Here is a 24,800-nt window from a genome sequence, read left to right on the forward strand (position 1 = left end):
AGAAGCTCTTATAATGTCTGTGTTCCAGGGTTGTAAAAGCAAAGCTCATCTGATGACTTGTTATCATTTCAACACGACTGAAAAGATTATAAGATACATTTCAAGTTGATTTATCTTTATAAATAACTCATTAGCTTCCAATGGAGGGCGGCTAATGTTAGCAGTCCATAGCTTGCTAGATAACATTGCTGTTTGATAGTTGTGGTGGAAATCTGAAAATAAAGAGTTCAGATCAATGATTTGTCTTTGTATGTTTCTGTAATAAGGCCTTTGCAAAGGGGTCAGTGCCCTACAGTCACAAGGAATCTGAAAGAGACTGATAGAGAATATAGATTTAGCAGTGTACTTTCGTTAGTTTCATATCTCCTTTCATAAGTTCAGATGTTTTAATGCCCACGCGTCTGGGTGCCGAGAACAACAGTTCTTCTTTCGAGTACTTACACATAAGATCAAGTGAACTTCACATAAGGTCATACTTCAATTACACTTTGTTATATGAGCACGATACGAGTATATTGTATTTTTCCATTACATAGTTTGACACAATATGATAGGAAAGGCAGAAATTGCTAGCTAACAATAATGTAAGCTAGCTAAAAATGTGGTTAGCTTGTGGTCGATGCTAACATTAGTTGTTGTGACTTAGATGTCTCCAGGCTAATGAAGATGTTTTTCTTATATTAAAAAGTTACTGATGTCCCTCCAGATTTATTATATACTGTATATTTATGTCCTCTATATATATGTATTTTGTCTTTGTGGTTATTGATCAATCTAGAATCGCTGAAATTATAATGATTTGTCAAATTGTGTAGGCTAATACGCTTTGCAAACCTGGAACCCTATAAAAGCATTTGAGCTTTCCGCCCTGAGAGTAAATTCAGTGAAAAATGGCCACTGTGTGAATATTCTGAATAACACATCTACAATTAATGAACTGTAAAATAGGACAACCATTGAATATATCCGATCTATTATGCATTTTCTATGTTGTCACTATATTGCTCATTAATACACTCCAGCAGTATGTGGGAGCAGTCGTGAGCGAGCCATATAAATGCGCTTATTGAAATGTGGTAACATCGCAAAGCAGGATTAACCCACTAAGCATGGATCCACACAGAAATTTATGACCAGTGCTAATGTGTGACTTGAACTTGTTAGTTCAGTCAATGAAAGAACATCCTTGGACACAATGCAGCGACACCACGAGAAATTATGGCAGTTAGTTCTCCTTATTGTGCATGTAATTCAATTGAGCTCTGGATCAATGCAGCTGGGCCTAAAAGCCTCCTCTGGCATGTTTGTGTCATCAATTGAGTTGAATTGCACAAAGTTCGACTCACCCTTCATGTCCTGCTACATAATGAAATCTGTGCCTGGGGTGTGGTCTGAGTAACACTGGAGCACACGATGAGTCTGGCTGAGTTCAGACCTTGAAACTCGCTGAATTGTAACGCAAAGTAATTCATGATCGAGGATGTAAAGTCTGGTCTTAAATCCAAGTGGGGAAATGGTGATGTACTACACAGGCTTACAGAAACAAGCTGGTGATTGAAAGGGTTTTATTGCACACAGGATTCTCTGTAAGCCTGCTGGGTGGAACTGGAAGGGGAAAAAATACAACAACAAAAGGCAACAAAAGAAGTTCCAGCTGTAGTGTTACAGTACAAATGAGCTGAACTATTTCAGAGCTGGAGCGTGTTACCTGTTCAAGTTTAAAAAACAGGATATTCGCAGTTTCCGGCGTTTACGTAACAAGGACAAAAAGACAATGAACAAGCATTGAAGTGAGTTGAGTCTTGTTGACAGTGTGGCCTTTTGTTCCTGGCGAGGACAGTTGCTAGATTGAATTGATCTGACTTTAGAGCCTAACCATTTATCTTGGTCAGTCATATCTGATCTATGGCTGTCAAGTGGAGACAGGCTCCTCTGAGAAATAAAGCGCTTGGAGAGCCAGCGAGGGGTCTTATTTACCTCTATACCTTGGCAGCAGCATGTCCTCCCGAGAGATGTGTGTGTTTGTTTCCCTTCAGTAATGACCAAAATTAAATATTTAGAGCTAAAACAATTAGAGTGAATCATTGAGCTGATTATCTAAGGAATAGTCCACAGGTATTAAGACATGCTTTTGTGCCATTAGTCTCTGTTGTAATAATTGGCTCTATTTCTTTTTCATATTTGATGGTAAACAGAATATTTTAAGGTTTAAAACTGGTGCTAAAACAAAACAAGCTTTTTGAAGATATTAACGTTGGCTTTTGGGAATTTATATTTTTTACAGTTTCTGACATTTTACCGACTTAACAATTAATGTTTCATCTATAAGGATGGGCAGGTTATAAGAAAATAATCCGAATTGTTTTTGTATTGAAAACTGTATGAAAAAGCAGCACACATTTCATGATAATATCCCCCATGTGATTTGGTTCTTTTTATACTGAAGACAATTATTTTAGCTAAAATAACATCAATTCACTTTTATTGCAGATTTAACAACACAATATTTCTTTCACAGAAATAAAAGACAACATTTATAGTTAACTGAAGCAGGCAAACAGTTATTTTAGTTAACGTGATCAAACAGGGATAAATAAACGTGTTCAGTTTCTTTTTTCTCCCTGTTGAACAGTATGTTGTTGGTCCTGCAGCCGTGTTTTCCTCTGAGATTTTCACTTCACTTCACTTCTTTTCAAGGACCCCTCTGGAAAATAAATAAAAATTAAACATTCTACTGGCACAGTCGCAGCTAAGCACTGTCACTCCAATTTAGGAGTCTGTGAGTTGATCCTTTTGACCGTGTCTTCCGCTACCTGGGCCATTTCTAAGCCACAGATGATAATCCTCGAGGGGCCCTCATTAAGTCTCTGCTCCAATTAAGCCACACACATTTTGCCGCAGCACAATTGCTCTGTACCACAGCGCGCAAATCCTCCAACAGTGGATTAGGCTGATCAGTGGGTGGGATGAAAATAGCAGCATCGGTAAGACGGTGAAAGACGTAAGCATTTCTGGGATGTCAGCTGCAGCCATCGCTCACACGTCCCGTGGTCGATTTGAGTTCAGGGAAACTTTATCAGATGTGAAGTTTTACTGAATTTGAAGCTACGAAAGATACGTCCCGTTTAAGTGGCTCAAATGTGGCTTAGCAAGTGGAGTCGCTAAGCAAGCCACTGCTGCTGAACTTTGATATAGTGAGGAAATTTTAGCTGGCCTAACTTTTTCTTATCCTTCAAAGTTTCATAATCTGTTTTAAATCCAGTTGCAGTCTGGGCGACAGTGGCTGGATAAGATGTCTTAGCATCTCATTGACTTCGCACTGTATTTTGTCGATCATACAAGGGTAAAATAACATTGTTGAGCTTTTTAATAGCAGTTTGTAAAATGTCAACATCACTATATGTGTATGATCTCCAACAGAACTAATCCTCAGTGTGAGGGCGCTTAGCTTTTCAATGTTAATTGGCATCAACACAAAATACCCTTTTCTGTTCCTTGTTTATTTTTGAAGTATGTATTTTATGTATTGTCCTAGTAGGCCAGAGCTCGACCAGTAAAAGGAACATATTGTATAGGTAAGCTAGTGAATACATCAGAGCATAAGGCAAGATCTTCATATGAACAGCCTGGAGAGAGGTGGCCAGTGGATCCGACAGCCAAATGTTGTAGCTGACAGCTTCACCATATCGTCAATGAAATACTCACTGAAATTCCAAACGTACCTATCAAAATGCCACCTTTAAATTGGCACATTAATTAATATGCAGTAGTGGTACACTACATATTGGGTACGTAGTGGTACATACAGCGCTTCTGAGGTGTGTTGGTGTTGAGATGATCAGTACTGTAGCACTGTCTTGTACTAGAAGCGCAGCTCTGTCTGTGTGAGAGTGGGGTGGTAGAGGGAGTGAGGGAGAATGGAAGTGTGTGTGCACGAGTTACGTGAAGTGTCGGGGGGAAGCAGCGGAAGAGCAGAGAAAGGAGTGATCGGTAGCTGTATAAACATGCATGTATAAGCACGCTGCCGGCGTATTAAAGTGACGGGAGTTAGCCCCGCAGCTAGCTACAGCTTCGGCCCTGGAGCAGAACAACAATAAGTCTCCCCTGTGCTTTCTGACTACGGTCGGGACGCTGAAGCAGGAAAGGCTAACAACGGCTTGGCTCGTTTCTTTCCTCCATTGGTTTGTAGCAGGCGGCGTATTATTGTAATCTGTTGGAATACAGGGCACACTACTTTAAACGTGAGAGCACTCTGGGACTCTGAACAGCAGATTACTGATCTGTTCGTGGGCAAGCGTTTTCTGCTGTGCTTCAATTTTGAATTATTAATATTTCACCAGGTTTGAACGATTTATCGAATTTCGATTGAAAAGTGACAGCCCTACTCAACATTAAAGAGGTATACGACACCAATCTTACCACCTATTTCTGCAAGAGATTTACCTCGACTTCTTTCTACACATTATAATTTGTCAGTAATTTTACCATCCTTGGAGACAAGCCTCGCTCACAGTACCGGTACAGGTCATGAGTGCAGCCTGCTGTTAAGATATAGTGAGTGACAAGATCAAGGAAACCTTTGTCTCACATATGCTGGGGATTCTTTGTGATCAGTTCCTTGTGTAATTTTGGCTCCCTTACGGTCGACTGAATGTACTGCTCTCTTCCATTCCATGAAGTGAAGCTGTCAACCCAGAAAGCCGCAGCAGCATGACGACGGCTGCAGATTAATCAAGTAGCTCTAGTGGTTCTTTAAGGGAAAGTAGCTCAATAAGTAGCTGCATTTGTCACTATGCTCTTCTGCTTGATACAGCTAAATAGGCTAAACAGGTCTTAAAAGTTGGTTGGTTTTGATTATGCTCCGTTGAGTTGCCTTTAAACCATGGCTCACTTGCATTTCTCCAGTCAGGAAGGCAGTGAGGCACATTCACTGTCTAAGTCTGCACCACAAAATAGAATGGCATGCACCCCACAAATGCTACTCACTTGTCTTCCCCATCTCAAATCGTGGTGTAATGAGCCATTTTCTGGCAGCTATTTAGGCAGAAAAATGATCAAGTTGACCAGGCAAGGAGAAAGATGCTGCGCATAAGTCATGCTGGTCTTTTTCTTGCCTGCTCTCCTGGTGTGGCTCGGCTAATGTTCTTCCTTGGACTGACATTTCTTCAAGGATGTTTATCCTGGATCGCTGGGCATTTGTGGTGGCTGAGTCGGTTAAAGTCGTGAGCTCACTCTCCATGTCCGCTCTGATTTGTGTTTCTTTTGTTTACTTTCAGACCCTGGAGTAAGTGACCTGTGAATAGAGTCACACTGGGGATACGACTTCCTTGTCTCTATAACAGTGTATGGACATCTGACATTGGGAAGCCCAGCAGGTATGTCAAAACAAATTCATGTCTTCTTGTAATTGTGGATTCTGTTGCCTTTTCATTTCAGTTCTTAAGTCAAATTTTTCTAAAAGGTCAGCTTTGAGTAACGCGATAACAACATGAATGCAGAAAAGAACAAGCCAAAAATGGTGTAGTAATCCTAGCATGCACACACATGCACCTCAACTGTGTAACATGATCTCGAAAGAGCTTCTCCGGGCCTAATCGGAGGGCATTTTTTCAAAATATAAATATGACAATGTAATTCTTAAAGGTTAACTACATCCTGAAACTCTGCTGGAACCCTCTCCCACCACATTTAAATTCAGCCGATTAGTGCGGGAGCAACGAGTGTTGGAGGGCTCGGCCAACTACAAATCTTGTGGAAGGTCAAATGTGATTATGTGTACAGTTACAGTGTACCTTCCTCTTTACACACTTAAGCTCAGCTTCACCCTGCAGCAGCAGCAGCAGCAGCAGCAACACACTAAAAGTGCGTGACCAAGCAAAGTTCAACCCTATTCTCAGATCAGCCATCCGTTTCCATAACGGAAAAAATAAGATATTCTACATGCAAGCCTGATGTGACTGGGCCATCTGTTCCAGTTTAGGTCCTCTGGCAGTGGAAGCCTAATTACCCCTAGTTTATAGTATATCACAGATAATTAACATGTTTGTTATCCTCAACTTGCTCCTAAATTTGATTTTCAGCATGGCAAAGCTTGGAATGATCACACCGCCTGTGTGGTAAACGGTAAAATTGAAATATTAGTAACATTGCAATGAGTATTGGGAGCACTGAGGAATATTAGATGATACGTGTAGGATTTGTCCTCCATGTCGTCGTGTTTTGAGATAAACACTGCAGTAAATGGCAACAAATAAAGAATAGGATTGGTTGTTGAGCTCACTGGGATATTTCTGTATTTTTGGATGATGTACATATACTGAAGGGGCAGATGCAGCCAAAGAAGAAAAAAGATAAAAATAGGAAACAAAACCCACATCCAAAATGGTGAGATATTGTCTGCTTCATCTAAAGTCCTAGGTCTTATCTCAGTTATATTTTGTCAACAAGAAAAAATATATAAAATCATAGTTAACTGAATCACCAGCCTCCGCATCCCATCCCAATGCTTAACAGAATCAAAGTGACATTTTCCTCCCAAAGGGCAGAGATGACAAAGAATGACTTGCAGGGTGTCAGACACATCTAACCAACATGCTTAAATGCCCGGCCTCAAATGCCAATGCTGCATGTTTCTGGTCAGACCTTATGGGTATGGTTACACGTCCCACGATTCTCCTTTCATGTCGCTTTTTCAATAAAAGCACCCGGGCAAGATGTGGCAAGAAGGACAGCGACCGGTTGGAAATTAATGTGATCACGTCGGGAAAGGGACTGTGCTGAACGACGTGTGAAGGGAAAATGTGTCTCTCTGAACTCCCTTGCTGCCGTGAGGCATAACACAATTAGACTTTAGATTGTTTTTTCCTCTCCCTCTGCCCATCTGATTTCTGCTCTTGCCAGGCTATTCTCTTTCATCTGCTTTATTCCTCTGTATTGTCATAATGTAGCAGACCCTGAGTGCTCTCACAGATCACTGGTACAGCTTATCAGTGAAGTGGTGCCGCTTCAAATTGGGTCCCTTAATTTAGTCTCTCTACATTCATTCTCAGAATTACACTTTCAGGGTAAAAGGCTGTAGTGGTGGAGAGGAAAGATAAACATACTTTAGGTAGAAAAATCTGGAGTAAAGAACATGGAAACCATGCAGAGTTTAGGAACTGAGGGAAGAAAGAAAAGTGTGTTTAGAGTTCTGAATGTGGAAGCAGCTTTTTACTTTTGGAAACGACTGTCCTGAACAATCCTCAGAAGTGTTTGAGAGAGAAGTGGAAGGCAGGTTAACATCAGGTCAAGCTGCTTTTAACATTTCAAACCGTCCCAGGAATATTCTTTCTTCTTTAGTAAAGCTCATTACATGAAGAGTCCTCTGTGCAATGAATACACAGCACAGTTCATTGGAACTTAATGTAACGTTTATTTCTAAGTAATGTGATTTACTTAAATCTTTAAAAAAAAATGGTACCCGGTTTCACCTAGAGATCATGTTTTTACACGTATTTTAAAGCTCTGGGGCCTCGTCTCCTTCCAAACCTGTACAATCCCTCACGATTCAAGATTGTAAAACACAAGCAAATTCATGGAATATTCTTTCTAGTTATTGGCAATAGTACCAGTCAGTTACAATGTATTAAATAAAGGAATTACCCTAAAATTCGTATGTATAAGACCCCTTTTTTTTTCATCTAAAACGTGGCCCCGCCCATATACCAGTACGACCAATATACCAGTATAAAGTGCAGAAAGAGGTATGTGAGCCAGACTATAATCTAGCTAAAGCTTCGCCACGGACATGCATCGCCATGATCGCCGGTGCAGCCCCTATCCTCACAACAATCAACCTTACCGTAGGCTGAGCTCAACTACCGCACTGCTAGCTAGCAGGACTGTAAACTAAGCTAAAAGGATAGCGACTTATATTCCGGATTTTACCGTAAATACGGCCCTCTGATTGAACTCCCTCCTTTCCAAGATTGTCTGAAAATTTAAAATTAAACATAGCAGGAAGTATCCAGGTGCATTTTTTATAGCATGGAGGAGAAGTAAAACCTTTCAGAGACCTGTGTATACCAACCTTGACAATGATGATGCCGCCATATTATACTGCAATGTATATGAACAACAGGATATAGATACGTACAGGACTTTAAAGACAAAGAAAAATAACATCGTACCGTTTTCACAAAATGAAAAAAAACAAAACAAAACACTCTACTCTATCCCACCATTACCACCAGAGATATTAGCTCCTCCCATCTGCCAAACGCACGGTAAATGTTGGCTTTGACACATTAAAAATTCACATCACCTGCCACCTTCTCAGATTTTTTGTTATAAAAACAAATATTATTTTATAGGCTTTAAAGGCAATACGTTAAGAATAGTGAGGGATAAAGGTTATATGATATACTCTATATTTATACCATCGGATACGATTGACTCAGTGTTTGCAAAGCGTATGGGCGTCGTACATAGATTGCAGCAGGGGCAGAAAAAAGACTGAGAAGCCAGTAAAAATGTTTAGTGACCTGACACTGTTGCATGTGAGTATAATAAAACATACAGAACATATTGACAACAGAAAGTGTTCATGACATTTTCACTAGAAGCATTAAAGTGAAATGGCATACAGTATATCTGTAACTGTGCAGCTGTGAGTTCTAAGCCAGTGAGCCTGATAATTTTACTGATAATTTAATGGCTATGTTTACCCACTCACTGGCTCCTATGTTGGGATATGCTCCATTTTCTGACTTGCTTTCATGTTCCATGGGCCGCTTTCAACATAACCAGAGCAGCTGTCTCCACATTTGCATTTCAGATAGTTTTTTAAAGCATTACTCATGGACGTGAGAGTTGAAACAATATTCATCTGTGGCCACACTTTACTAGATCGAACGTAAAGGCATGATTAAGCCATTAAGGCCACATCTGCCAGCCTAATTTCTTTTTAATTTGCTGAGAACTCTGCTGTATATTGCTACAGTGGATGTGACATTTTGATTAAGCAAGGGCTGTAAAAATGATTACCGCAGGGTTGCAGAGGGTTACTGCTCACATCACTGTGGAGAGTAGTAACCAGCGGTCCACAGTGGCTAACACTGCCAAACCAGCACAGCCCAGAAATCACACTGACCTCACTGCTATCATTACAGCAATCTGTGTCACACACTGTGAACACACAGAGAGAAGCAGAGACAACCAGAATCAATTTGCCTCTTCTAGTTGAACATACTGCTTATATACCAGTAAAACCAGTGTAATTTTATCGAACACTTGGACTCCACAGCTGAGCTTATTACATCAGTACATTTACATCTATTTTAAAGCGCTTTTTTCACATGGTAAATCCCTCTTGAGAATTTCTTTTTTTTAATACTGCCTTTGGCATAAACACTGGGACTAGAAATAGAACTCTCAGATTAATTTGACACACAGAATGCCAACTTGAAACACTGAGGCGCCAACGGAAACCATGAATGATTGTGGTAAATACTGTATGTATGCCTAACTAAATGATATCTGGTTTGCAGGGATAAGTCCTTATTTAATGCATGAGCAAAGCATATCTGCATGTACAGGGATGATAAATGTGGGACTGATAAGAGAAAAACCAGCTAGGATGAATTTGAGTCAACATTTGTTGGATTTATTTTCCATCTGAAGACAGGAGGAGAGATCTGCCTGTGAATTCTTGTAAAATGACCAACAGAATATATTTTCTTATATTTAATGACCTTAAAGATATAATCTTGAAGATTTGCATTTAAATAAATGTCTGTTAAGTCACTATCTATCGCCGAATGAGGTAACACAATGGTGGTTGAGCCTATGGCCCACTGATGAAAGCCTTTGCATTTGCAGTATTACAGGGGTGTCTGGTGCAAGTTTTCAAGACGCGTTTTCCATCACCCAGCAGTGGTTGGTTGGCCAGAGAGGGTAGGCGGAGCTAAGCGGCTGCTTTTCCGGTCTCTGCAAGTGTTGCGAGTAAACAGTAATCTACTATGGCTGAACAAACAAAGAAAAGATCGATGACTACAGATGCAACTTCAAAAATAAGTGAAAATCCAAAGAAAAAGAAACAAATTTGACGCTCAGATGAAGCAAACAGTCTGAAAAGGAAAGCGACCGTCAGGAAAATCAAGAGTTACAACTGTAACAAAGTGAGCCATCCATCGACATCTGGTTATCTGGGAAGTGTGCTCCTGCAATTTACTGTTTATCGCCATAAGGTGTCGCCAAATTGAACTAAAACTGAGATCTTCGAGATTATTACTTTAAGCATGCAATTTATACTATACATAGATGTTTAAGCCAGACATTTTTTCAGATTTATGAAAACAATGTATTTTAAAATAAAGGGTGTCATATTGATCAGCGTTATTCAACTCTCAGTCAAACATGATTGGGGGAGAGTGCAGAGTTTGAGGGTTTGATATTAACCCCGGCCGTGTTAAAAAAAAATGTTGACATGTGATGACATGTAAGATCAAAATAAATAATTCAGTTTGAATATTTCATGTATTCTCTAATATGCACCATATCTGATGTTGTCCCAAATTTTAAACAAATGCAGTGTTTGTAGTGCTTTATGGCAGCTATGACCTTCTCAGGCACAATGCCAGAAGAGTTGAACATATATTTAAATATGAAATACATTAAAATACACTTAAATTTATTGTGTCAAGCTGCATTTAATTGCCCTTTCTGTAAATGCCCTTTCTGTATATTTTAAATGTCAGCTGAAGAAGGGGCCACCAAACATGGGGCTTGTTGGCCGTCTTGCAGAGAATTACTGTTTTGAGTTTAAAGGAGTCCTGGTATTATATGAATTATATGATTGCCACTCTTCCTTCTGCGTCTTCTGTCTGCGGTGAAGCTGTTTAGTAATCGGATAAGGAAAAGGATGACTGAAGCGAGCTGCTTTCCAGTATATACAGTACAGTCAGACTTATCATAACTGTATAAGGAAAGGTGTAGCTGCAGCACATTAAATATATAAATCCTTATCCTTATGTACTGTTAACAGTCACAGAGTGTATCTATAGAGGGAAAACTAGCTTCAGAAGCCTCCGATCTTAAAGAGTGTTGGGCATATGAGCAGATTTATATTTACCCGTTGAAGTTAAGTGAGTGTGATTTTTATGATGTTTCATGAATATGTATGTGCTACTGAGGAACTGCTTCAGTTAACAATATACTCACAGCTTTCATGCTCAGCACCGCCTTGGCACATGAGTTTACATCATAATGATACGCTTTTATAATGTCATTGTAATGATACACATTTACTTGTGACATCGAACACAATCTCCTGAATTGGTTTGATGAAATCTGCTTGTGCTGGAATGGTGGAAATATCAGACGCAGTTCAGTTCAGTCGGCAAAAGCACCGAGCATTGGTAGCATGCAATTATAATGGAATGGGGGATTTTCGGATTTTGCAAAGCATTCTGTGCACATCCTTGTCAAAGCACAGTTTGACTGGTACAGTGAGTGGGATGTGGCAGACAAACAAAAGAGGGTGAGGACTGTCTGAAAGCGGTGATGTCGGCGCAGTTGTCTGTTCTGACTAATGTTGCAAAGCCGGAGCGGAGAGAAGCAGTCAGCACTCTGGACAGCTCCGCTCTGTGTTGTGTTCTCTTCAGGACCTTGGACAGCTCCCCAGGGATCTGACAATTCTCAGAGACTAATATATCTACTGGACAAACACCTGTATATTTTCTTTCTTTTTACTTGTCTTCACTTGACATCTTCACCATAATTATTTTACAAACTTATCATATCAACAAGATAACTAACTAGCTAATTTCATGAAGAGTAAATGATCAGTTAGATTAAGTTGTGCAGCTGACTTTTGGACTACATGCCATGTAACGTAACTATTGTAACCTATTTCTAAACTGTCCCAAAGCCTGTAGAGTCCTGGCTAGTAGCCAACAGTTTGTCTGAAGAACGTTCTAAAAGAATGATCAGTACATATAATCCATTATAATAGGGAGCTGTCTGCAGGATGACTCAATCTGGCAGGCAAGATTAAGACACTCTTTCGAACCTTATAACACCTTAGTATGCCCTGAGTTTAAAATTACTATCACCTTATGCTACGTTAAACAAACACTATTGAACAGAGACTTTTTGCCTGCCACTCACATTTTATTTTTGCATAGAAACACACATTTAGCCCAATAGCAAAGTACCAAAGGTTTGCTAAGGGCATACCAGCCACATTCAACAAATCCCAAAAAGAGCTAAGTAGAAACACACTGGCTTAAGGGTTAAACATTATCAATTTCAGATTTTGCGAGTCTAATCCAAGTGAAATAGAGACAGACAAATAAGCAATACTGTACACCCACCATCACAGATGACATTGACCTAAGCCACATGAAGTACTCACTTGGCTATAAACAGGGCCTCTAACAAAAGAACTTAGTTTCTAACTTAATCTATTGACAAAACGATTAAATAGCTAACTGCACATGGGAAAATTAAAAGCAGAAGGGATAAAAAAAATAAATGTATAACTTCAGAGTGACGTCACAACGTTTCATCTGATCCTGAAATGCCTCATCTTGAGCTGTCATTGTTGTACATGGCTGCCTATTTATTACAAATTACAGCCCTACAATGGGAGTGCAGTCACACCTTGATTGGAACATTCATGGAGTTGAAAGAGCGCCTAACAAGCCCTTTGAGACTGGACGTGCAGGATAACACGTGTTGAGTCTAATGAAGATGGCTCGAGGTTGTTTTCTGTGTATCGGTGTTGCTGTTGTTTTCCAGTTCACACTTCATGCACTATTGAAAGTTTTCTTATTTAAGAATACAGTTGTTGAAGACTTACTGAAAGCATAAGAAATAAAATCTATTTAATTCTTTTCCTTAAAAATATTTGCAGGATTTAACTTCCTTCTTCTGCAAATAAATGTAATAATCCTTTTTCTCACCGTCAGACTTTGCCCATGGGTTTACTGAGCCGCATGCTGTGTAGTATGGAAGGTTGTAATGGAGATTACGTGCATTACAAGAACATTTCCTCACCGTAGTGTACTTAAGTATAGTTCAAGAAGCCTGTTTGGTGTCTTTAACAACACATCCTGGGCAAAAAAAGTTACGGTGTTTCAAAGTCAAACTATAAAACATTTACTCTAGCTGTTCCTAAGGCTTATAGAGCTAATGTAGCAGGGGCGTTTTCTTCTTCTCTTGCTTTTATCTTGTCAGTATTTATTATCTTAATAGAAGCAGCAGTAGTTTTTGGACTCTCCTTTTCTCTTTACTTTGATGTTTTGGATTAACGTTTTCTCTGTTTGCCTTGTTTCATATGAAACGTTTCCAGCCAGTGATGCATTTCCTACCTTCAGATGCAGCTCAGTGTTGTCTGACTTACTTTTCCACAAATAAGACGTGCTATTTTGAAGTCAGTCATTAGATGCTTTAATTGTGCAGCTAATTGACCTTGTTAAATAGATCCTTTTTCCCACTTCTCTCATCTCTGGGCAACGTGTCTAGTTTTTTGTGAGAGTATAGTTCTGAATGCTGACCGCTTTTGTCACAACTGTTATAATTACAGCATTGTTAAAGTTGTATCTCTTTGTCTGAGTGGCAATATGTATCCGCCAACGGTTTATGGATTTGTGATGATTCAAAAGGAACCCTTTCAAAATTGTACATCATACATTGTTGCTGGTTGTGAGTTAATTTTGAATGAATGTTTACATTACAAAAGCTGAATCCTAAAAGCAAAACAAGCAACATTCTTTCTTATTCCTCTTGTGGTATCTGGTCATGTCTTAGTCATGTCATTTGTTTGTAGTGCTCAATAGTCTTAAAGAGCCCTTTCAGTGAAAATCAAGTGTTTAACCTTGTAAACATCTCCATGTGGTGTTCTTCATGTGCTACAAGACATATCAGGAACAACATAAGCAGTCATCTCCATGGCTGGGCCTGTCTGCTTTTAAACTGCAGTGTACCAAGGACAGGCTGAACAACACGTTTTCAGATTAGCAGGGTTTGAGACGTCACAAACCTAAGGAGCCAATCCCGTTAATGGACAGGGTGACGCTATGCATATCATTATGTGTAACCTATGGCAACCACTTTGGCGATGCGTGAACCAGCTGTAACCGTCATTGTAATAGTTGCAAACTCACTACTTATAACTAACGTTAACGTTACTATAATGTGCGTCTACTAAATTTCAAGCAAGCTAAGTTTCAACAAGTTGCCACTAAGCGATGGCAGAGAAGTGTTTTGTTTTTGTGACAGAGGGGCCGTTTGGGAATGTGCATAGTGGGTGGAGACTTTGCAGATTCAGGAATTTAAGTGTCTCTTTCCACAATGCCTTTCATGTCACATACCCAACACATTGGACCCGATCATTTGCTAATGTGTTTGCAGTCATCACATAAAGTGTATTCAGACAAAGGAAAGTGAAAATTTGTGAATGATTCTAATTCGCTCATGCAATCTCCTTGCAAAGCAAAGTTTGCTTTAGCCAGAAAACCTCCCTGCTTCTTTAGCTCCATCGAGAGTACTCAACGAAAATGTTTTTTTCCCTTCAGACAGCCTCTGAGCATGTTTGTGTAACTCAAGCTCAATTCTGCATGAAAACCCTTCATTGGAGAATCATTTCAAACTTCACCAAGCGGAGGCAGCTGTTTCACTGTTACTATTTTTTTTAACTAAACATATTGTGCTTTAAAAACATAAATGCATCATACTTACACTCAGCGTTCAGAAAACATCCAGATTAATGATCAGGTCTCTTGGTGAGTAACCTTGCAGTCCGTATTAAACACATCTAATAATTTCAAAAGGCAAACTGTGATCTTAAGTCCTCTCTGCACATTCATGTTTATGGATGGTGAAAACGGTTGATGTGAGTTTCCATCATGCTTTGACTGTAACACTTCAAGGCATAACCCAGCTACCAGAGCCAGCATCACCCCTCTTCATCTCCACTACAGAAGGCTGCTTTCACACCTGCCGGGGCCCTTCTCTCCCTCTCTCGCTCGCTCTTCCTTTTTTGGCTAAATGTGATTCCTGCACATGTTTTTTTTTCTAAAATCTCTTTCCATTGTTGGATCTATCTGTGAATTTCAGATGCTCTTAACCTGCCTTTTATTGGGATGTCAGTGCATTTAGGCTGCTATTACCTTGTGCCCGCCAGTGACTGGAATACCAACGAGACCTTTTGTTGCGACTGCGACTTGATTATAAATATATTTGAATTCTCCTTAAATGATTATATAAGTTAATTTCTTGACGTGTTCTACAATGGTTTATTAATAGAGGATGACGTTGCTGCTGGAGATTGACTTTAAAAGCAGTGATTGTGGTTTCCCAGCATGTATTTATTCATACAGGAATATGTGCAAAGATATAAGTTTGTATAACAAAGGCCACTTTTTTTGTGCGACTTCATTAGACTGATTCCTTAAATCTATATTATCACAATGAAACTGAAACAAATGTTTGCACTCTGAACCTATCATTCAGATACTCTATATAATACAAACAGTGCCAAATGTCTCTACATCTTATTGGTATTCTACACTATTGTCAGCTGTTTCAAATCAGAATCGAGTCAACCACCATGAACAACAAATGTAGAGATATTTGTCATTGTGACTTTGGTGTAAATAGACTCTGACAAGACCGTCACTGTTCATTGGAATGGTACAAGGTCAACAAGATGTAATATTCAGTGCAGAAAGACATTGCAGGGTTTATTATGGATAGATGACTATACTATACAATTTAATGCATATTTAAACTTGTGTAACAACATAACTTTATGGTTACAGTTTACTCGAAAAGATATATCAAGTAATCAAATAATCTGAATGTAGCATTATTTTAATATTCAGGTGTGATGAAAAAGGTATTCTTTTGGGGTGTCAGGCTGTCCTTTAGGTAAAACCACCAAATTAAAAGGGGGGTCAGGGGTCAACAATGAGCACAATTTTCTACTGGCACTCCGGGCTCCAGTAACTTTACAAATTCACTGGCCCTGCCAATAAAACCACTGGCCCTGAAATAATTATTTTAACGTCAAATTTTGTTTCTCTGTGAGGGTTCTTATTAATGAATATGTGTTCAATTGTGGAACTATTATAAACTCATAAAAATAGACCAAAATCATCATGTGGGTATAAAGAGGCTTCTTTTAACACTCTTTGTTGACAGCAGCAGCCAAAGTACCTGCAGTGATGCTGACATCGGATGGAGATTACCATAGAAAGTAGTCCTGTTCATCAGAACTGTGACTCTTGGGAGGGCTACTGTATTGTTTACATTGTGGGCTTGTGGGCCTACCAGGCCAGTTATATAGTTAATCTACTGGCCCGGGGGTGAAAAACATACCGTCGGGCCACCGGGCCAGTGCTTATGTCGAGCTTTGGGGGTAATATTGGGCATTTTCACTATCTCCCAAACTGTTGATTGGCCCAAGGTTAGTCACAGGTTACAGTCCATTTAACAGTATTAGTAAACCCTCTACTCAATATGTATACACGTATAAAATGGTGTGTTTTTTTAGCTGTACAGCCATGTGCTTATCTTGCCCTGTTTCAAAGTTTCTTTAACTGATGTACGAGCAGTGTAAGCCAAGATAATTTGGCCTCTTTGGATGTTTCTGGTTGCTTCGGAATCTCACATCCCACAGTGCTGATTGCCAACCTTTCTTCAAAGCTGACAAGCGCTGCTAATTGGCACTTAACCAAATATGACCCACCTTTGAAGCAGTGTTTGTAATTGTGATTAGCGTTGTTTAATGCCTTATTCCATGAGGTGTTTACACTATGTTATATAGCCCCTGCATCAGTGTACTGTTGCTAATGGTGGCAAGCACCAGGTGCCAGGAAACTGGAGGAAGAAAACGATCAATCATTTCATTCAGTGTATTCTAAAATAAACTTCACCTCGTAACCTTTAGATTTTGCTATTTCAGCCAGCGCTAACTCTTGTATAGCCCATGCCTCTGTCACCTTCTTTGGCCTTTTTACCTCGTGTTAATCAGAACACTTCAGTAGACAAAGATAAAGATGAGCCCGGCCTTCTCGTAAAAAAACATTCAATCTCTTCTTATTGTGGCTCTTTAGAGTGGCCCTAAAGCGAGAGCTTATATCTTAAACTGTCTGCTCAATAACTCAATTCTACTCTTATCTCAGGCACAAGAGGAGATTTAGAGTGGGGTGGGGGAGCTTTCACTCACTCACTGTAGGATGTATCCCACAGGCCACGCTGTAAAGAAATACAGACGGCCCCCATCAAGGATGGGTTTGAGAGATCACCATGAAGATGGGTGTTAATAACATGGCACAGCAGGTGACAGCGCATGGTTTATTGATAGGAGCCACGCAGACATTTGCAACACAAGGTGGTGGTGACAAATTGTTCCACAGATAGGACGACATGGAGGGTTTAGAAAATGGAAGAGATGGCTCTATTTGCTACATTGATTTTCTGTATACTTTTGCTATAAATACGAGGCATGTCTGGTTTCAACAATGGGATAAGATGAAAGTCGGCACAATATTACATATTGCTGTACTGTCAATACGTTGCCCCTACGAAATAAAAATGCTCCTGGTTTTTGCTGTTTCTGTTAATAGTATCTCAAAGCCGATGTATATTTGGTGGTGAAATAGTATAAAAAACATTTATGATATCAAAGTTGAGTGTCTCACGAAGCATTCACAAAAAAACTGACTGATATTAAAGGTCATATCTAGGTCAACGGACTATCAGCTTATGTTCTAGCTTTATATTTTTGAGCCATTTATCTGAATATTATTCATTTGCATTGGCCACAGAATGGTGACCTACCACATGCTCTGCTATCCATAAAAGAGTTTAAAAGTTATCCCACTCTTTAGCTCTTTAGCGAATTTCCCTCCGGGGATTAATAAAGTATTTCTGATTCTGCTTCTGATTTAGCTAATGATGCCCCTTTATTCTCAAAGCTATTTCATGATCTGTAGCATCAGCTTGTGCCTTATTATTTTGGTACTAAACTCCCTCCAGTGATGCTGCCGAAATAAGACACCCGCAATCAACACTCAGCAACCATGGCCTTCAAAAATCACTTGTGGGGGCGACGCTCACTCTGTGTATAAATAACAAAATAGCTGTCTGACTATTCTTCTAATTAATTTGTGGAATTAAGTGCGTAACTTTGGTTATTAAGAGCATAACCAAGCCCGAATGAAGTTGACAAGAAATGGCATTACTCAGAGTTTGGATTGAAACAAATTTTTAGATGCTAAGTATTATGGCCTGTTTGCCAATTGCCAATTATTTCAACCTCAGTCCTATCATGCTATTATGGGGAGCTAATGCCATTATGGTAGAAAATAAATGCAATTTCGCTTTGTGCCGTTGGAGGACGCTATCCGCTTCTACAATGGGCCCTGGAAAACCTCTGCTAGACTATGTAAAGCACGTCATCTGGCGGAGGCCACGGAGCTTGCTAAACTACACTTCCTCAATCTAGGACGCCCGCCTCCGATGTCATGTCTCGTTCAAAATGGTCAGGTTTGAAATTTAGACTGCAGACCTTTTTTAGACGATCCACAGGTATATTCTCGTTGTATTATGGATTCTGTACCGCTCTGAGCCATTGCCTGCAGCGATAAATGTCCTTGACTGGAAAATTGTAGTATTTCGATCCAGCGTCTCTCGCTGGGCCGTTCCTTTCAGAGGAAGGGGCGCAATGCACGCTGGGTGTTGTAGGAATGCAGAATGGGCGAACCCACAAGCTGTTTGTACAAGTTTCTCCACAGCTATGGCGCCAATTTAAAATAGTATTGCTTTCGATTGCTATCGATTACAGAGAACACCAGCTTTGACTGACAGTGGCTTTTTCCGGGGGCAAATTGCTCCTTTAAGGCTATTGTGTCCTGGGTTTCCAGTGTCTTTAAAGCTGCTGCAGGTGGCCTTTGTACCATAGGAATAGCATGAATTCAGAAATAACACACTATCTTTGATGCCAAATGTCATGTGAGATCATAAGTCAGTCTAATACCCCTGCTATTCTCACTTTTAAAGTACAACATGTGGAAGCCCATGTGTGCAGTACGACTGCTGAGGCGGTCTGTGTGACACCATGTCAACCATTGCTTGGGGATGCAGGGAGGAGGAGTGGGAGGTGTAGTTTAGGTGTTCTGTGTACATATTTTCCAAGGCATCTCTAACTTTGAAGCAGTCTTAGGTGGGTTGATGGCTTGGCTTATGCAATACTGCTGGATGTGCAATACATTCCTTTCCCCTTATGCACATCCATGTAGGCTCTGCACCGTCTGAACAGTTCAGACTGTAAATCCCTCAGCATCGCTTTTACAAGCACAGTGACTGTTGGCAAGCACTGCTGATTGTGAATCCAGAATCATTTCGTTGATTTGTGGTCTCAATATCATCTAAGTGAGTTGTTCCCAACTTTTCTCTTATGATCTTTTAAAACGACGCAATGACTAAATCTACAAGCACTTCCAATTATCCTCTCATTTCTGTCTCCAGCTCCCCATTATAAGAGCCCTGGCATCCAACCTGTGCCTCTACAGGTGTTTGCAGATAAAATGTATTCAAAAAAAAATTCTACTTTGGATCCATTATGCAGCATCTTGTATATTTTCTGGTTTTTGGGATATTGATATTGTACCTTAGAAAAAAACTAATCCAAATTTGATTTCTTCTCTCTGGAGGAAACAAAGCAGCGTCAGCCACAGGACACAATAATGTGATTAGGTATTCTTGGAGGAAAAAAAAACATGTTTACACTAATCCATCCCGACTCCAGATATTTGTGCTCCCATTTTCCCTCAGTTCCTCCTTCATTTGAAGTTTCACCGTGCCTCGCCCAGCTCTCAATTTATTCCCCCATTTATTTATTTATTTCCTCAATTTCCCTGCATTTATATGTCGGGAATTTGTATGAGACACATTATTTGCATTAGTAGCTGTGCAGAATAAAAATTGAACTCCATTTTCTGGCTGCTGTGGCTCACCCTTGTTTGTTCCCTGCCCTTTATTTCTTTTGCCCTGTATTTGACATTATTTGGCCAACTTGTTTGTTGTCATACTGAGTTTGTTCAACTCTGTGTTGGTCTGCCTTTGTGTTTGTCTTAATGTTTACAGAGAGCAAGGATGTATTTGTTCTCTCTTGTTTGCTCTTGCTGTTTAGTGAGGAGGATTTGCTGCTGCACTCGTAGAGAACAAAAGCAGGGAGAGAGGAGCTGTGCGTCCCTGCAGCATGTTCACTGTGTTCATATTTTATACGGGGCTCCATAGAGAGGCACGTTTCCTGAGGAAATATATGAACTCATAGCTCCTCTCCAGAAGGTGGACACATTAGCAGCAATAATGATAAGCTTATTTCACTTTTTCTGACAGTGTTAATCCATCTCTTTAGGCTGATGTTGGATTGCAATATAATGCAAAGCAATGTGTTATACATTCTTTTGCAGGAGAGAGGAGCAAAATGATGGCCCAGCCTTATAGTAGTGATATTTTTCACAGGGCTATTGTTGCTGTCATCTTATTTCATCTCCTATTATGTTATAGTTACATGCAATGACTGTATATATAGATGGATGACGTGTCTCAATCTGAGACAAAAATGAAGTCAAAATCCCCCCCGTGATGGGCGCTGCCATCTTGCGATGGTGACGTCATTTGGAGCCCGCTAACGAGAGCACACACTTAACTTACTGAGAGAAATGGCAACGATCCCACACGTCGGCGTATTTAACAGCAGAACAGCTTCTTGTGTTGGTCTGAAGCAGACGTTCACAGGTATGGAAACTTCAATGACTGTAGTGATTGTTTAAATTACATCTCCTCTCGCCGATTCTCCTCTACTCTGCTAATTCGGAACAGATCAGCAGCAAGAGCCGGATTTGTCAACAGAGCTGTCAATCATAATTTTCATAGAAACCATGTTTGTGAAAAATGTATTTGTTGTGTATTTTGATTTTATAGTTTGATCCATCTGTTGACAAGGAGGAGGCGGGCTTTATGACCTATACTGCAGCCAGTCAGCAGGGGACGCTGGAAATGTGTTGGCTTCACTTTTGTCTCCATCCAGTCTATGGTTGCATCAGTATCATATATCTACAACTTCTTGTATCTAGTGATTATTGTCATTTTCATAGACATACACATTTCCATATTGTTTTGTTCAACAAAGAGCCGAAAAAAGGAACAGAGGAAAGCTGAAATCCTCACACTTAAAGCAACAGTGCACAATAATTGATTTCATGTGTGACATGGCGCCCATATAGTTTGCGTCCAGCCTCCCGCTCGGTCACACTCGATTTTGTCTTCTCCATCAAAGTCCTCCACAGCCTCTTCACCTTTGCTGAGATTTCCAAACTGAGAATACCAGATTCAGACAGGCACCGAGGCGTGTTTGCTTTTATGGCAGGAGGCAGTGCCGCACTTCTCAGGGTGGAACAAACCGCTCTGCCCAAGTTACACAGGCTTTTCAGGAGGGGGGAGGGAATGAAAGAGGCACAATTTTGCCGTATTTTCAGGTAGTATAATAGAAACTTGCTTTGAAACGCTGTTTGTTCGAGCATTTTGCTCAGCACATGACATAAACAACATATGACTGATGATTTCAGCAGGAGTTCATGTTCAGATGAAAATAGTTATAAAAAATAAAATGGTCCCTTAATTTGTTTTGGTAATCTCTTAATGCTCCTCAGATACTTAGAACTAACATTCTACAGTTCTGACATGATTATTTAATACTATTATTGGATATAACCCATATATATGTAAATACTGTTTACATCTTCGACATTCTTATGAATTAAGTCATCAAACTAAAATCGAGAGATCGTAATGATTTGTGCTACGACAGCACAGTGAGTTGTTTGTGACGTTCCGGCCTCCTGTGGAGCCACAAAGGTTCAGGGCAAACAGAGCAAAATGTTGGTGTGCTAGTAATAAAGCCAGCCTGAGCTTGTCCTCCCTTGAACCAACAAAGGGGTCATGTTTGTATTAAAAACCTTTGTGTTTGGGTGGGGGGGCTTATTCCATCACATGGAGACAGAAATGACAGCTCTTTCGAGTAATAGGAGAAGGCTCTGATGTGGCAATGACCAGTATGACAGCTACCACACTTCCCCGACCTTTGACTTTATGCAATCCCTCTGCGTCCAAGCAAACATTATCTAGGTCAGGGAAACACAAATGTCAAATATTTCCGCATGAAAATAGTTGTGATTTGGACCCTAGGGACAAACAGGGCCCCTTCGTTTCCTCTTCTCCCTGCTTCCTCTGATCTCTCATGCCATCCTTTCCTTCTCATCTTACTTATAACTTCCTCTTTCGTGCCCTCTCATCCACCTCTACTACCCCCTTTTTTATGTTCTCTCCCTCCCTGTGCCTGCACTGTGGCACACAGGACCTGTCCACTTGCTTGTAGAGAGCGTTGTGGTAATGTTGTGTGGCAGTTGCTGAGGACAATGGCCTGCGGGTGTTTTGTGATGTAATGATCCCTGCCATCGCCTCTCACCCCCTCCAGTCACTTAAGAGAAAGAAGAGGATGGAGGGTAACGGGCCAAGTAAAAAATACGCATAAGGAGGAGCAGTGCTGGGAAACAGTATCCAAACTGAGCCCAGCTTCGAACTGGACAGATGCCGGATCAGATACTGCAGGAAAATTAACCAGTGCATTGAAGTACACAGACACTGCCTTTCCTCAACAGCCACTGCTGATGTGAACTTCCACAGAGCAATCAGCCTCTGGATGCTCTGATGCTGCTGCTCAGTGGTGAGCTGCAAAAGGCGTCTCTGTGAAGCTCAGAATGTGTGAATGAGTGTAATCATATGACTGTGAAGTGAGGCTACACTGGGAAAGGCATGCACACTGAATGTTTTCCTGTGAATTAAATGTCACTTTGGCTTTAGGATGCACGATATTGGATTATTTGCAGATATCCAATATGCCGATATTTTCCAACCCTTTTTGCCGATTTCGATACCGATATATCAGGCACATGTTTTTTTCTACCTCATTGCAGAAAACATCAAGTCTCCCCTGTAGTGGAATCGATATCATGCTCACTCTTATTGTAGAGGCCCACTGGCAGATGCAGAATAACATAATACAGTGCTTTTAAAATGTACACATTCACTGGGCAATATAAGAAAAGTACTTAAACTCGCCATATTTATTTGTATGCAACATTTTCTTTTAAATAAAACTGTAATATTCTTACAACTTAGACAGGCTTGGATGATGCTTTCCCTGAGACAATCCTGACAATAGCCACAACTAGGGCAAATTGTACCTATTGCACAGAACAAATACATAAAATAAAAACTGTCCAAAAGGATCATGTGTCAAGTGCATTGTGCAACTGTACAGCGATTAAAGCCAACTGAAATAAACAGAGAAATAGCGTACTCTTTTTCGCAGTGTTGAATAAATGAGACCAATAAAGGCTATAAAAACTGCCATACCGCAGACATCTTGCACCCTTCTTCACGCTTGACAGAAGAGGCGTGCACGCGCACACTCGCACCGAGTTAATGTCGTAGCATTACGTCGAGCTTTTTTAGGGAATCGTGGAGCATTTAGGCAGAATTAAAGCATTGTTTTATCGGCGGAAAATATCTGCAAAGAAAATGACGCATCTGCCGATGCCAATATGTCATTTTCTGTAGATACCGATAAAGTGCCGATAATATTGTGCAGCCCTACTTTAAACAGTGAAACAGCATGGCAGGACAGATAATGAGACACAGCACCACCTCAGAATTGCTTATGCCAATAGAATCATTTCACATTTACATGAAGCAAACCAACATGACAACATAATTATCTTAGCTGTGGAATCTCGTAGTCCAATTATGCTTTCTAAAGGCAGTTCAGTCCAAACGTGGAGGCAGTTTGCCAAAATACTTTGATTTAACTTTAATATCATTGTCGGATATCTTTTTAGGAACATTATGGTAAAGCAAGAAACTGAGTCCACATTAAGGGCTCCATATTAGCTCCAGTTGTCCTGTGTGTTTGTGCAGTCAGAACACATTCAATGCTGCAACTTTGAAGAAACCCTATGAGCCAAACGTCGTGATGTCACCATTAGTGGCATTCTTGTAGAGCAGAAATAATGAGTCATTTAACAAAATCGTCAAATGAGAGGAAATTAATTGGCTCGCTTTGATGAGTAACTTTTTAAGCAAACTAAAATGTCTATCTTTTGGCTTTTCTTCTAAGACAGCAAGTGAAAGGGAAGGGTTAGGGTTATAATGCAGTGCTAGCTTGAACAATGCACCTTTCAGTTGTTCTTAAATGAGCATTCACTAATGATTCATTGTATAATAAATGGAGGATTAATTTGTAATCAATGTATAATCAACAATCAGTAGTTGCAGCCCCACTTTGTTGTATAGCTAGAAAACAGGAGGGTTACATGAGAATAAAAGCCTGACTTGATGCAAGGTGATATTGCCAGGATGGTATCTGAAGAGGGTCATAGTTTTATTTATTTTCAGCCTGTCTGCACAGGTCTCTTTGTTTTTTTCCCCTGCAGATGTCATTGTTCCCTGGAAGCAGTGGTAAACGCCTCCGTTTTGATGGCAAATGCATTACGCAAAGGTAGCATGAATGGGAACAGCTGTGCAGGCAGACCGTTGGGGTTAGAGAACGACAATTGACCTCAGGTTCAGACACAAACAAAACAAACCCAGTGTGAAAACAGACCAAGAAGTTCTTTTGGGCTTTTCGTGATTCTGCTGTGTCTCAGTAACTTTAAGTTGTCTAGTAGCCGATAGCTCTTGATTCAAGT

General features: G+C 40.2%; 1 protein-coding gene across 1 annotated transcript in view; it reads left to right on the forward strand.

The window, feature by feature from the left end:
* The window catches only part of lingo2 (leucine rich repeat and Ig domain containing 2), a 220,115-nt gene that overhangs the window by 66,784 nt on the left and 128,531 nt on the right, over positions 1-24,800 (forward strand). Inside the window, exon 3 of the mRNA XM_069670533.1 lies at positions 5,277-5,375. The gene's annotated coding sequence lies outside the window, so the exon portion shown is untranslated. The remainder of the gene's footprint in view (positions 1-5,276; positions 5,376-24,800) is intronic.

This window comes from Semicossyphus pulcher, unplaced genomic scaffold, assembly GCF_022749685.1.
Source record: "Semicossyphus pulcher isolate SPU_LCO1_2020_fin unplaced genomic scaffold, fSemPul1.0.p SCAF_2, whole genome shotgun sequence".
In the NCBI taxonomy this organism is placed as follows: Eukaryota; Metazoa; Chordata; class Actinopteri; order Labriformes; family Labridae; genus Semicossyphus; species Semicossyphus pulcher.